The sequence below is a fragment of the Cricetulus griseus genome, chromosome 2 (genome assembly GCF_003668045.3).
Source record: "Cricetulus griseus strain 17A/GY chromosome 2, alternate assembly CriGri-PICRH-1.0, whole genome shotgun sequence".
NCBI lineage: Eukaryota > Metazoa > Chordata > Mammalia > Rodentia > Cricetidae > Cricetulus > Cricetulus griseus.
This window is the reverse complement of record NC_048595.1, coordinates 120279463-120293127: the sequence shown is the minus strand read 5'-3', so window position 1 is coordinate 120293127 and position 13665 is coordinate 120279463. Positions and strand designations below refer to the sequence as shown.

The 13665-nt window shown below is 37.8% G+C and overlaps 1 pseudogene; it reads left to right on the top strand.

The window, feature by feature from the left end:
• Nucleotides 1-479: 479 nt before the first annotated feature.
• LOC100764659 lies at nucleotides 480-1711 on the top strand (annotated as a pseudogene).
• The last annotated feature ends 11954 nt before the right edge of the window (nucleotides 1712-13665 follow it).

Below are 13665 nucleotides of genomic sequence, written 5' to 3'. Positions count from 1 at the left end.
TACTACTAATAAAATGACCTCTAACAAAATTCTTCTATACTTATAGATCAGTGTATTGCTCAGTTGATATCAGAGTAGCTTTCTCTGGCAGCAGGGGAAAACAAATACAGAACCCCACAGGCAAAAATATTCTTGGAACAATCAGCCATAAACAGCATGTCTCCATCAAATCCTTCCTGTCAGGACTAAGGGAACTCTGTGAAAGAGGACACAGAGTATAAAGGTCAAAAGTGGGAGCAGGAGGGCGGCCTAAGGGCCACTACCCACATTGGACTAGGATGTGGAGGCCTTCCGACCTTCCACTCTGCCCTTTCTGTTAGGGTGAAGGTGCCCTCCATATCCCTTTGCCAGACATGTCTGTCCTTAGAAAACCTAAGTGGGAAAAGCAACTGGAGACTTCTCCTTTTCAAAGCCTCCTGGTGAAAGAAGGATGAACTTGACACGTAGGGACTCGATATGAATGGAAACGGCCCGTCAACATGCAGGTACTCCGGTGCTCTGAACATACACTAAAAAGAGCTCTCATCTCTAAGAACCCAGTGCTTGTGTAACAGTATGAGAAGTTAGATGCTGGGGAGCGACGTTTAGTGAGTGAAGCCTTCCAGCCATCCAGTAATCTCTTTGAACCTATTATTACTGTGCATTCACAGTCAGATTGGATCAACTCCCACCCTCAAGTTCCCCAAGATTTTTGAACAGTTTTTCACCGATCGCCACAGAAAAGCATCCTGTCCAGAAAAACACATTATCTATATACAATCCATTGGCCCTCTAGGCAACACCAGAGTTATCAGTGAAGAATATATTAAATGGCTCAAGGGCTACTGTGAAGCATTTTTCTATGGTTTGACCATAAAATTCTTAGAACCAGTTTCAATCTCTGCAACGAAGTGTTCCTTTAGAGTAAACGAGCACACACAAAACCTACAAATCCATGCAGGGCATATCCTGGAATTCTTGAAAAAGAAGAAACCCGAAGATGCTTTCTGCATTGTGGGGATAACAATAATTTATCTTTACCCACAGGGCTCCTGGAATTTTGTCTTTTGGACAGGCCTCTTTGACAGATGGTGTGGGGATATTCAGCTTTGCCAGGTACAGCAAGGATTTCTACAGCTCACGGTAGGAAGGCAAAGTAAAGAAACCCAAACAAACATCTTCCAGTGACTATTCCATTTTTGATAACTATTACAATCCTGAGATCACTAGTATATTGCTGTGGCGATCTTTAAGACTTTAAGCCATGAGATCAGACACATACTTGGACTTCGACACTGCCAGTGGCTTGCGTGTTTAATGCAAGGCTCCAATCAATCACTTGGAAGAATCTGACCGGCGTCCTCTAAACCTTTGCCCTATCTGCTTATGCAAGCTGCAGTGTGCTATTGGCTTCAACATTGTAGAGAGATTCAAAGCACTGTTTGCATCGATGATGAATCTAACAACACATCAGGAGCAACTCCGAGAAATAGTTCTGATCTTGTGAATTTGAAGAAATCTGAGGAAGCTTTTTTTCCCATTTTTGTTTTGTTTGAATTAGAAACAAGATTGTTTCACATGTCAATCCCAGTTCCTACTCCCTCCCCTCCTCCCCTACCACCCCCCCTAACGAAAACCCTAACTATCACATATCCTTTTCTGCTTACCTGTGGAAGCTTTTAAGGATTGAAAAGAATGGATAGTAAAATGCATTGCTGTTCTGGAAAAATAAGGACTTTTAGATAGGGGTAACTGAGATAAATATTGGCAGGAGTGCGCGCTCACACGCTCACACACACACACACACACACACACACACACACGGTCAAAAGTGATGGAGGGAATCAAGGAACCCATCAAGGCCTTCTAAACACAACACAACTAATGCACAAATAAACTCACAGAGACTAACAGGATGCTTAAGTCCTGAACAGTTCTATATCAGATGTGGTCCTAGAGATGAAAGGAGAAGTGGACATATACACACATCCCTAACCCAGAAGCTATCTCCAACTGATAATGAAAACATGAAACTGATTAGTTTTGAAGAAAACATTAGTTTTCTCCAAGGGAGTCTACCTGGAGAAACAAACCACTCTTAAGGGTAAGTCCTATGACCAGCAGTAGAGAGCCAACACACACACACACACACACACACACACACACACACACACACAAATAACTCAACAGCATATTTGGAGGTTCTTTGTCTAAAAATGTTGAGGCTGTTTTGATGTTATTTGTTTATTTGGGGGGTTGTTTTGAATTTTTTTAACTTTACAGGTCCTTGTTGCATATTTTATGGGTTCCAGCTTTGATTTTGTGGTTTTATGGGATTCCTATGCATGCAAATGTGTGTGTGTGTGTGTGTGTGTGTGTGTGTGTGTGTGTGTGTGTGTGTGTACATCTGCATCTATATGGTTTCTTGTGCTGCCTCTTTGGTTCTCTTTCCTCTGTTTGTTTTGGCCTTTGCAGCCTATACAATTTGCCTCATATGTGAACTCTGGGCATCAAACTCAGCTTCTCATGCTTGCCTTGCAAAGATTACTAAGTGAGCTATTTTACTAATGATGTAATTGTTAGTAAAGTCAGTTTTCAACTGCTTTTAGCATATTTCAAGTGCTCCGTCTCTACTTAAGGCTAGTGAATGCATCATAGATACTTCTGCTAGACAATATTATTTCAGCATTTGAAGTAAAATGGTAGGAGTTACCACAATCTTGCAAAAACTGTTACCCGATTGTGTTACCAAATAATACAGACATAAAAACTTTTAAAGCAAAATGATAGAAAGATTCACAGTAAAACTTTAATTGTACAAAATTAGTTTGGTTATTTTAATGTTGAACAGAGTTCAGCAAAATAATTATCACCAGAGATATGATGGATACACAAAGTAATGTAAGGGTACAAGAAAGAAGACAATGCTAAAATTACATTCATATTATTATAACAAAGCTTTGAAAGAAACTGCACAAGGCTTACAAAAGGAAGAAAAAAGAACTCAACAAATGCCCAATTACAAAAATAGACAACACTCGACTCTCAGTTTTCTATCCAAGTAGACAGAAAATCAGTGAGGAGCTGGTGGAATCCCAAACAACCACTCAGGCTGACTGATGTTTACAAGTGTACATATCCTACAAGGGAGGAACTCACATGCTTTGTAAAGTGTGCTTAGAATTTGTAAAAAGAATGTACCAAGAATATGTATGAAGAAACATCTCAATACACAGTTGAAAGGCTTGAAGTCATACAAAATATGTAGTCTCACAGCAGAATCTAAGGACAAAAAATACTAGAAAATCAAATGATTCTAAATTATCCTACCTTAAATAAATCACAAAAGAAAGCAAAATACTTAAAGATGCAATGAAACTTGACGCAGAACACTATTTGTAGAAAATGGCTAGTGAATAGAATCTTACAGCTTCTTTGTAAATACTAAAAATGAAATTTTAAATTAATGATGAAAAGTCTTATTTTAGCTAAATAGAAAAGAAAATTCAATAAAATTAGAAGACACAACAAAGAAAACCTGGCCTCTTGTAACAAGGGACTACTATAAACAATACTCCACAGACAAATGTAAGAATAAATTAGATAACTTTACTGTCAGTGCTTTATAAAAGCTATTTTCAGAGAAACTGAATGGTGAAATAGCTAGTGACCATGTACAGATGAAAGGACAATTAAATGTGTGATCTGCGTGTGGTGGATTGTCGTCCAACCATAGAAACAATGGAGTTCTAAAACACATTACAGCATATGTTTCAGTGAATATTAAATATAAAAGGATTAAGAAACTAGCCCATTTGATTTGATTTTTCTAGATAAGATCATGAAAAATTAGCATGACTTCTTGATTAACGTTGATAGAATTCAAGTGTAACACTCTTTGACCTTGCTGCTGTCTTTTTCTTGGTGTGTGTGTAATTTATTGATCCAATTTAATAGATCAATGAAGGCCTTTCCTTCTTGGGTGAGTCTTTGGTAGTTTGAGTTTTGAAGCAATTGACCCATTATGTCCAAGTTGTTGTATTTTGTTTCTTTTATCTTTTTACATTATCTAGCTTTTGTGCTTCTAGTTAGTTCTCTATTGCTGTCCTTTTCTCATCTTACTTGATTTCTGTGTTAGTTTCTATTGGTGGTTTTCTCCTTGCTTACACAAAGCAAAGACTTCTTTCTTTCACAGAAAGACCACTCCTTTTTCCAGCTCTCTAGGATGTAAATTATTGACTTCAGCTTTTCCTTTCTTTGCTCTGTGTAGTGCTATAAATTTCCTTCAGAACATTACTTTCCCAATGCTTACACAAATTTAACACATTGTATTTTCTTTTTTATTGTCCTCAAAGTGTGCTTCAGTGTCTCTCGAATTTTTTTTAACCCATGCTATTTGGTATGTTGCTTGATATCCAAATATTTGGCATACACATGCTGACATTCTGTTGTTTACCTTTAACTCACTTCTGTTGATCTGAAACTACCTTTCATGGTTTTGTTTCTTTCTTCATGTCACATTTGTTTTATGGTCTATAATGATATCTACGTTGTTTAACACCTCAGACAAAATTGAGAAAAATGTTTATTCTGCTACTTTTTAGGGCAGTGGTGCATATATGTTAAATTCAGTTGATTCATGGTATTGTTCAAGTCAATGATAACCTTAAATAATTTTTGTCTATCACTACCAATACTGAAAGTTCAGTGTTTAAATCTTCATGTGGAATGGTAAAATTGTATATTTCTCTCTATGGCTCTATTTTACCTCTCACATTTCAACAATCTGTTATTTGTTGCCCAGACAGAAATATTAGACCATCCACATGAACTCAAAACTTCATTAGTATGGAATGCTACACTGTAAGTTTTCTCTTTTGAAGTCTTAAAGGCATTAAAGTTGATGTCATTTTAGTATTATAACTATATCTTGCTCTAAGTCTTAAATATTAGGCTATATAAACTATATTTAGAGTTTTTAGATAACATATGCCTGGATCTTGTTTCTATGTGATCATTTTATCAATGTGTCTTTAAACTGGTGTAGTTGGACTAGAAATATGGCTCAGTCAGCAAAGTCATGTAATCATAAGGACCTGAGACCTACATGAAAAACTAAGCATGAAACAATGTGTGTAACTCCAGTTCTGAGAAGATAGAGACAGGAAGATCCATCATTTGCAATCAAGTCTAGCCAACTCTTTCAACTCCTGCTTCAGTAATAGACTCTTTCAAATAAATAATAAATAAGGTAGAGATCAATAGGACAAGCCACTTGACATTGGTCTGTGACCTCCTCAGGCACCCTTGTGAACATGCACATACATGTCTTACTCATACACACTTGCACACATATATTCAAAAATAATATGTTTAGATCATATCATTAAAGATATTTGATAATTTCCTTAGTATTTATCCTGCTTGAAATCTATTGACAGCATTTGATATTTTTTCATTCTCCCCCCCCCTTTTGATGATGCATTACTTACATTTTTGTCAATGTGACTAAATACCTGACTAGAAGAGATTGGGGGTGGCAAGCAGTAGCTTTTATTTGTAGTAGTTTGAGAGCTACTGGTCTTGAATGGCAGGGGAGTTGTGGCAGTGGGAACAGCTTGCTCAGCACTTAGTTGTTGACATGATACCAATTTTTTTCTTTCATTCAGTTCAGAACAGCCCATGTAAAAATTCTACTCATCTCCCACATGAGTCTTGTGCCCTCAATTAAATATCTGGAAGTTTCCCAAAGACATATTCAGAGGTGTATCTCAGAGGTGATTCTGACTGTAATCAAGTCGATAACTGAGATTAGTAATTACATACATACCCCTAAATTCGGCTGAGCATTGAAAATAATAGTTTGTCTTTGTTCCTTGTTACAGTTTCAGTTGTCTTTAAAACCATTGTGATTTCTCTAGAATGTGTAGGATGTTTTTATACTTACTAATCTGCATTCAACCCAAATAAAATTAAGCCTCTGGGATATGTCCTGGTGCCAATGCCAGCCACCCCAACAAATCAACTGTCACCTACATTCAGAGGGTCCTATACAGGTTCCCCAGCTGTAAGTCCATAGTCCATGAGCTCCCACTAGTTCAGGTCAGCTGTCTCTGTGGTTTTCCCTATCATGGTCTTGACCCCCCCCCTTGTTATTACTATCCATCCTCCCACTCTTCAACTGAACTCCAGAGCTCAGTCCAGTGCTTGGCTGTGGGTCACTGCATCTGCTTCCATCACTTATGGAATGTAGGTTCTATGATAACAATTAGGGTAGTCAGTAATTTGATTAAAGGGGAAGGCCAGTTCAGCTACCCTCTCCATTATTGCTAGGAGTCTTAGCTGGGGTCATCCTGAAGAAGACTATTTTACATAATTCCAGGTTTATTTATCTATTTATTATTTATTTCTCCTTCAACATCAAAAGATAGTTTCACTAGATACAGAGTCTTACATGTGATTTTGTTCCTTCAATGTTAAAAATATTTTATTCTGTTCTCATTGCTTGAATGGCTCCTCATTTAATGAAAATGTACTTTTTAATCTAATTACTAACGTTTCATTGCCTGATGAACAAAGGCCTTTATCTTGGGACTTATGTTAATTTGAGATGCCAGCTGTGATCATTGAACATTTCTGTGACCTCTGTAGTCATTTCCTTCAGACTTCTTCCATTTTCTGCACTGCATTGTCTCTAGGATCACTTACAATTATCTTTCTCAGAAGCTCTTATATCTTGGTCACTTTCAACAGCAATTCATTGTTAGTACCCTGGCATGCTACTTGGAGTGGCAAATGAAGAGAAGCAATCATTACTCTTGTGAGTCAATTTCAGGTTCCCGACTCTGTCTAGACAGAGTAGACCAGATAGCCCTTCTTCTATATGGAACACACTGTAAAGGCAGTCTTAAAATATTGGCGTTCCAGCTTAAGAATGTTCCACTCCCATTTTATAGTAGTTTGTCTTACCTTCCTCCCCATGCCAGGACCTTCTTCAGGAAGTGCTAACAAACCAATAGCATGAATTCCTTTGTGTCTTGGATGTCCTTGGTATTGTTAGACATCCAGTGGCCATTGTCACTGTTGTTAGCTAATGGTTTTTCTCTTCATAGTCGTAGTGCAGTTTGGAGAACTTAGAGAAGACTCCTGCTAGGAGTGGGGAGTGGGGCCTGTGGTGAACCTTAAGAAAGCTTTACAGAAAGCTACAGTAAGAATTTATGTTAACAGAGAGTGATATCTTTCATAGTTAAATACTACTATTTATTATTTTAATATTTATTAAATTAAATATTACTTTAATATTTATTAAAGATAATAAAATATTTTATTAAAGGCATATTATTTTCTAAGATGTATCCTCTTTGTACCTAAGCACAATGTACTACTCACCAACCTAGCAATAAAGGAAGTGGTACACTTTTGGCAACTATTCAACCCCAATGTCTGTATTAATATTATATTTACTATACTCAGCACATCCTTTTCAGACCATACATCAAACCCTACATTTAGGGAAAACTATGGTAGTGGTCCAAAATTCCACCAGTACCATCCAAGGCAATTGTATTCATTTGCCAGCTGTTATTGGCAGAACTGAGAGTTCTCAGGTGCAGTTTCTGTGGTTGTCCTTCCAAGAAAAGTAATGCATCATCCAAGATTGTGCCATTTCCTAGGGCCAAATCACAATCAAAAAGCAGTCCTTAAGGGCTACAGGGACATGTCAGCCTTGTCTTGATTCAAAACAACATTGAGGGATTATCTCATGATGATGTAGCAAATCATTAATTGCTACAGTAAAATTAATTTCTACTTCCCTTCAGTAGATAGAATAGTGTACATACAAAGATATCCATGCACTAATCCCCTAAACCTGTACATAGGAAATTTTAAATGGAAATGGGTTCCATAATGAATTTGGATTGATAATAAGCCATCCTTATAATGGGGGTGTTATTCTGTATTAGCTATAAAAATCAATATAGTCACAAAAAATCCTTGAAATATGGAAAGGGGAGTTGGAATCAGAATGTTGAATTACAAAAGAGTCTCCACCTACTTCAGAGAAGGAAGAGACAGGAACAAAAGAATATGGGTGTTTTCTGGAAGCTGGAAGGGCAAGAAAATGAATTTTCCCCAGAAGTGACTAACAAAACAGCTTATCCTGGAAGACACACATTTTTTTAGCTCAATGAGACACACATTAAGCTTCTAATTAAAAGAACTGTCAGGTAAAAAGTAAGTCTATGTAGTTTTCAGCTATAACACTTGTGGAAATTTGCTCTGTCCACTTCAGCTTCCTTACATTCTTCAGGGATACTGACTTTGAGAGTATTTTTTGATCAACAAACATCATGCAGCAAAACTGTCTCAGAGTTGTCCACAAGGAACATAACCAATAAAACAACAAATATTTGGATCTTTTCTGCTTTTATATTTAAACCACAGACCTCATGTATCCCTAATCTCTAGTGATACTACCGAGACAAGCATTCAGCTCAAATGCACAAGACAGGAAGGCTTCATCCACAGTTGCAGCCTGGACAGAGTGTATCAGGCTGTGAGGATCTACACACAAGAGTGACATGCACACTCTGTACATCAGGAAAAACAGAAGCTGTGATGATTTGAATATGCTCCATCCAAAACACATGCTTAAACTTACACTCAGACCCTAAGAGAGACATACATGGTCCCTTGGAGAAGGGGAAAGGGACAAGATCTCCTGAGCAAATTGGGATCATGGGGGAGGGGAGAGGGAACTAGGAGAATGAGAAGGGGATAAGAGGAATGGTGAGGAAGACATGATGGGACAGGGAGTTTGAGTTGGGGGAAGAACAGAAGAGAACAAGATAAGAGATAGTATAATAGAGGGAGACAAAGAGAAATCAGGCACTAGGGAAATGTATGGAGAGATAAAAAGATGACACCAACTAACAATATAAGCAACAGAGGAGAGGCTACCTTAAGTGTCCTCTCCTGATAATGAGATTGATGACTAATTCATATGCCATCGTATAACCTTCATCCACCAGCTGGTGGAAGTAGAAGCAGACACCCACAGCTAAACCTTGAACTGAACTGAAATCCATATGCAGAGGAGGACTGATGAGCAAAGGGGTCCATACCAGGCTGGTGAAACCCACAGAAACAGCTGACCTGAACAAGGGAAAACTCTTGGTCCCCAGACAGATATCTGGAAAAACAGCATGGGACTAATCCAGACCCCCTGAATGTAGTTGTCAGTGAGGAGACCTTGGAAATCTATGGATCAGTACTTATCGATACCATAGGAATGGACTTTAGGAGCCCTTCCCACATGGAGGGATACTCCCTGAGCCTATGCACAAGGGGGTTGGCCTAGGCCCTATCCCAAAGAATATGACAATCTTTGAAGACCCCCCCTATGGAAGGCCTCACTCTCCCTAGGGAGCAGAAGGGGTATGGGGTGGGTAGGGTGTTAGTTGGGGGCAGGGAAGGAGGGGAAGGAAAGGGACCTGGGATTGACATGTAAAATAATTTTCTTTCTAATAAAAAAGTGAAGAAAACAAACAAAAAGATTTTTAAAAACTTACACTCCAGTGTGACTATAATAGGAATGTTCTTCCCTCACAAATGGACTCAGTGCCTTCATATAATGACTGGAGACAGGCAGCTAGCTATCCTTTAGCCTTCTGCTCTTTCTGTCCTTTGAGACCGAATCAGAGATCAGACCTTGAAACGATAGCAAACCTACTAGTCCTTTGAACTGGGCCTTCCCACTGTGAATTCAAACTGTGAATCCTAAGTTTCTGTTATTATAAATTAGTAAAGACTAAGTAACTTGTCTTAGCAACAGAAGAGGATTGCTGCCTTTGTCATTCTCTTAGCTATGTTATTTGAAAGCATTTTTCAGGGGAATTTCAGAAGACATTTTAGGAACCTTGTCCAGGATACTAGTGAAGACAGGGTTGAAAAAAATAAAAAGGTAATTTCTGTGTATATGAAGGAATCGTATCTGTCTTTTGCAGCAATTTTCTTGTAATCAAAATATTCCCTTCAGGGTGGTGGAGTCACGCTCATGAGTCACAGGAAGTAAATAACTCATGCATCTTAAGAAGTACCTGAAACTCACAAAATTCACAAAGTTCCATTTCTCCAAGGGCATGGAAAGCATAAACAAACCCTGAGAATCTCTGACCAGGTAAACTGCCTGGAGGAGATTCTTCTCCATCCAAGTTGCCTAAAGGAGACTCTTGCATGAGAGAAGCATCCCAGAAAAGTCTCTTCTACCTTAATAATCCACATCAAAAACCTTCAAAGATCTCCAGGGTTGCAGCTTTCATAAGTTATTACCCACGCTGATGTTGACAATCCATGATGCAGCTGCCTTTGAGTCATCTGTGCCCCTAGAAGGAGCCACTTACCCATATTCCTGTTAGTAACATCAGTAAATCTGTTAGTTTTCTCAGTCTGATTCTGGTAGAATTATGCCTTTGGTCTGCCATTACAGTGCTGTCTGGAGTGAGTGGATGTTTGGTTGAGTCTTTCCAGACCTACATGTAAGAAGACTCTCCTGCTTAAAAGACCTCTGTAGAGCATTCTTTGCTCTAAAGTGAGGCCAGCCCACTTTTTGCCTTGTGAGTACTTTCAATCAAATAAAGCTATTATAGACATCAATATGGGAAAATATCAAATTATTGCTCTGTTTTCTAATCTACAAACAAAACCAAAATAATAAGGTCCAGATGTATGCTTGGGTGTCAATATGCAACTTAAGCAAATAAGAAGTAGTGCACATTGCCAACTGTCAGCACAACATGTCATGTGCAGAAAAATTGGGAAATAAAAGCTCTGGTATTGTCACTGAGGCTGAACCTTAAGCCTGGAGACGTGTAGGAAATGTATTAGGCACAAAATGTATTCATTTGAGGGTTTCTTAAGATGCCATGAGGCCTTTACATATCAGTTAGTGTGTGAGGCACACAGCCTTTTTAGAATCCTGAGCAAAACCAACTGGATGCCAGATGGACCAAAGTGATGACTTGATAACTGGCTAGACTGTCAATCGATCTCAAGGTTCAAATTGTCCCTGGGACTTGGCTGTGCTATTTTCTCAGGAAGTAACAGGGATTCCTGATGCACAGGACTTTTCCCCCTACATACTCCCTAAGTTAAATTTCTCTGTGTGTGCTGTTGTACTAAAAAAGTGTGTGTGTGTGTGTGTGTGTGTGTGTGTGTGTGTGTATGTGTGAGTGTGAGTGTGTGTGTGTGTGTAAACATTGTTTTATATTCATGACCCCTTAGGGTTATGGTTCACACTGTCTTGCTTCCTTTAATGTCAGGAACTTCTCAATTGAACTATGCACAGTGTGACAATTACATTGTAGATACTGAGCTTTGTTGTGTTATTTCAGAGTGCTGGATTTTGCTTTTTTTAGCAGGTGTTAGTGATCATTTAGTTTTTGAAGACTAGAGTTTGAGCTTCATTAGCAACAATACAGAGCTGTGAGGAATAATTTATCCTTATTGTTAATACTATTCTCTTCTGATAATTATGTCAAATTGTTTTAAGTTAATTTTACTTTGCTTGTATGATTATTTTTTCAGCATATATGGATCTATACCATACCCGTAACTGGTGCCTGTGGACATCAGAAGAGGGCATCCATCAGATCCCTAGGAACTGGAATTATAGATGGTTATGAGCCACTGTATAGTTGCTGGGAACCAAAACCCTGGTCCTCTGCAACAACACCAAGTGTTCTTAGATCCTAGCCACCTCTCTACCCTACATGTCCCACCTACATTAAATACTTTTGTGCCTTGACATCTTTGTTGTCTGACTGTTTGGAAAACAGCTGTTCTCACTTCTGTGTGAGTCCTGAGAATGATCTAAGCTGTTGCTTTCTTTGCTTCTTTGCTCATCCTCTCCTTGGACCAAAGCCAGCATGGAGCTACAGATATTCAGTTGTCAGCATCCCTGCCTTCCTCTGTCTCTCATTATCTCCTCATCTCCCCTTTTCTTGATAGTTTTCTCCTTCCACTTGCCTTGTTCTCTCTCAACTTGAAATTATGCTGGAGAATTCTGGCCCCTGGTTCCATGTTCCTGCTTCATGGCTAGGAACAGCCTCTCAGAAGCAAGCTGGAGAAAGCAAAATCACAGTGCTTATCTCCTTGGCTTTGCTCATTTCCAGGATCACTGTTCTTGACTGTTGGATAATCTCTATGTCATGCTCTGTTCCTAAGAGCATTATTTTGTTATCTATCAAGTGCCATATTCTTTTGAAAAATTTTCCCCATGGGCTTGCTTCAAGGTCTTGTATCTTTATTTAACTTTAAACATGATAGGAAGCATCCTGTGTTAAATTAAAACAAATTTCCAGAAAAATTGAAAGAAGAAACTTAACTTTGGTCAAATATCAAGACTTTGACACCTTAATTCTTTCTTGAATGCTGGAAGAAACCAAAGCCTATCAGGAAATGTCTTCCTTAATGACATGTGCTTATGGACATTCAGGGTAGAGTCACAGACACACAGTGTTGTGGCTTCTCTTTATTATTCACATAAAGTGTGTGATCATGCACAGGTTTCATAACCATTTTGATTTTAAGTATTCTCTACACTAAGTATCCTAATTTTTCTTTTTATTTATGTGTCTTTGAGATAGTACATGGTTAAAGGCCCAACTAAACTAAGTGTAGATACCTAATTAGTTACATGTGTCTTGATGCGGTAGAAAGAACATATTGATAGTAAAATGCCATTATATGATTTGTAAAAGAAACAGTAAAATTCAGCTCAATCATATTCATTTTTCAAACATAAAAGCATAAATATGTGAAGACTTTCTTCATGTGTATAGAACTCCTGGGACAAAAGTGATGATGGGAGACTATTTAAAGAAAGCATGACTTCAGAAAAGAATGTTGGTCAGCTACAAATCAGAGAGGTAAGAGAAGAGAGTCAGTGTGGCAAACTTGACAAGTATACACCTGACCCTTGCTCAAACAAGAAGTTGGGAGGCTGAGAGGATGCAGCCTGATGCACTAAATACTGAGACTGCCACATTCACTTTCAGGAATGTCAATATGAAGGAGAAGAAAGTGATGAAATAAATAGAAAAGTTTAAATCTATGTCAATTTTCCGAATTATGCTTTCACTGAAGAATGATTTTTAAAAAGATTCTTAGAGTTTAACAAACCTTCTAATATTAAAGATGTTTTTAATTTGTATCATCAAGTCCATAAAACCTTGGAACTAAAATTGATCTTTCATCATTTAATCTTAAATAACTTTGAAGAGCACAAGAGGGAAGCAACAAAATATTCTTGACATAAATGAATCTCATAAAAGTACAAAGGCAAGATAAGATTTAAAACCCTTAATTTTACAGTAGTATTTTTCAACTTAAAATTACATCTCAATTGCCTAGTTCTACAATTAAAATTGGATCTATAGAAATATAGTCTTGTTAGCTATTTGTATTATGTCAAGTTTTTTTAAACTTAACTATTTAAGTGCCAACCATATTTTTTCTCTAAAACTAACTTAGGAATATTAACACCCATTGATTCATTTAATAATTTCTAGTTGAAATTTTCCTATTGTAAAAATTAATTTGCAAGTAAAACAATCTTATCCACCCCTACACCCATACTATTACTTGTCTGTTAACTTTACTGGTTTCACTACATCTGGGGGACAA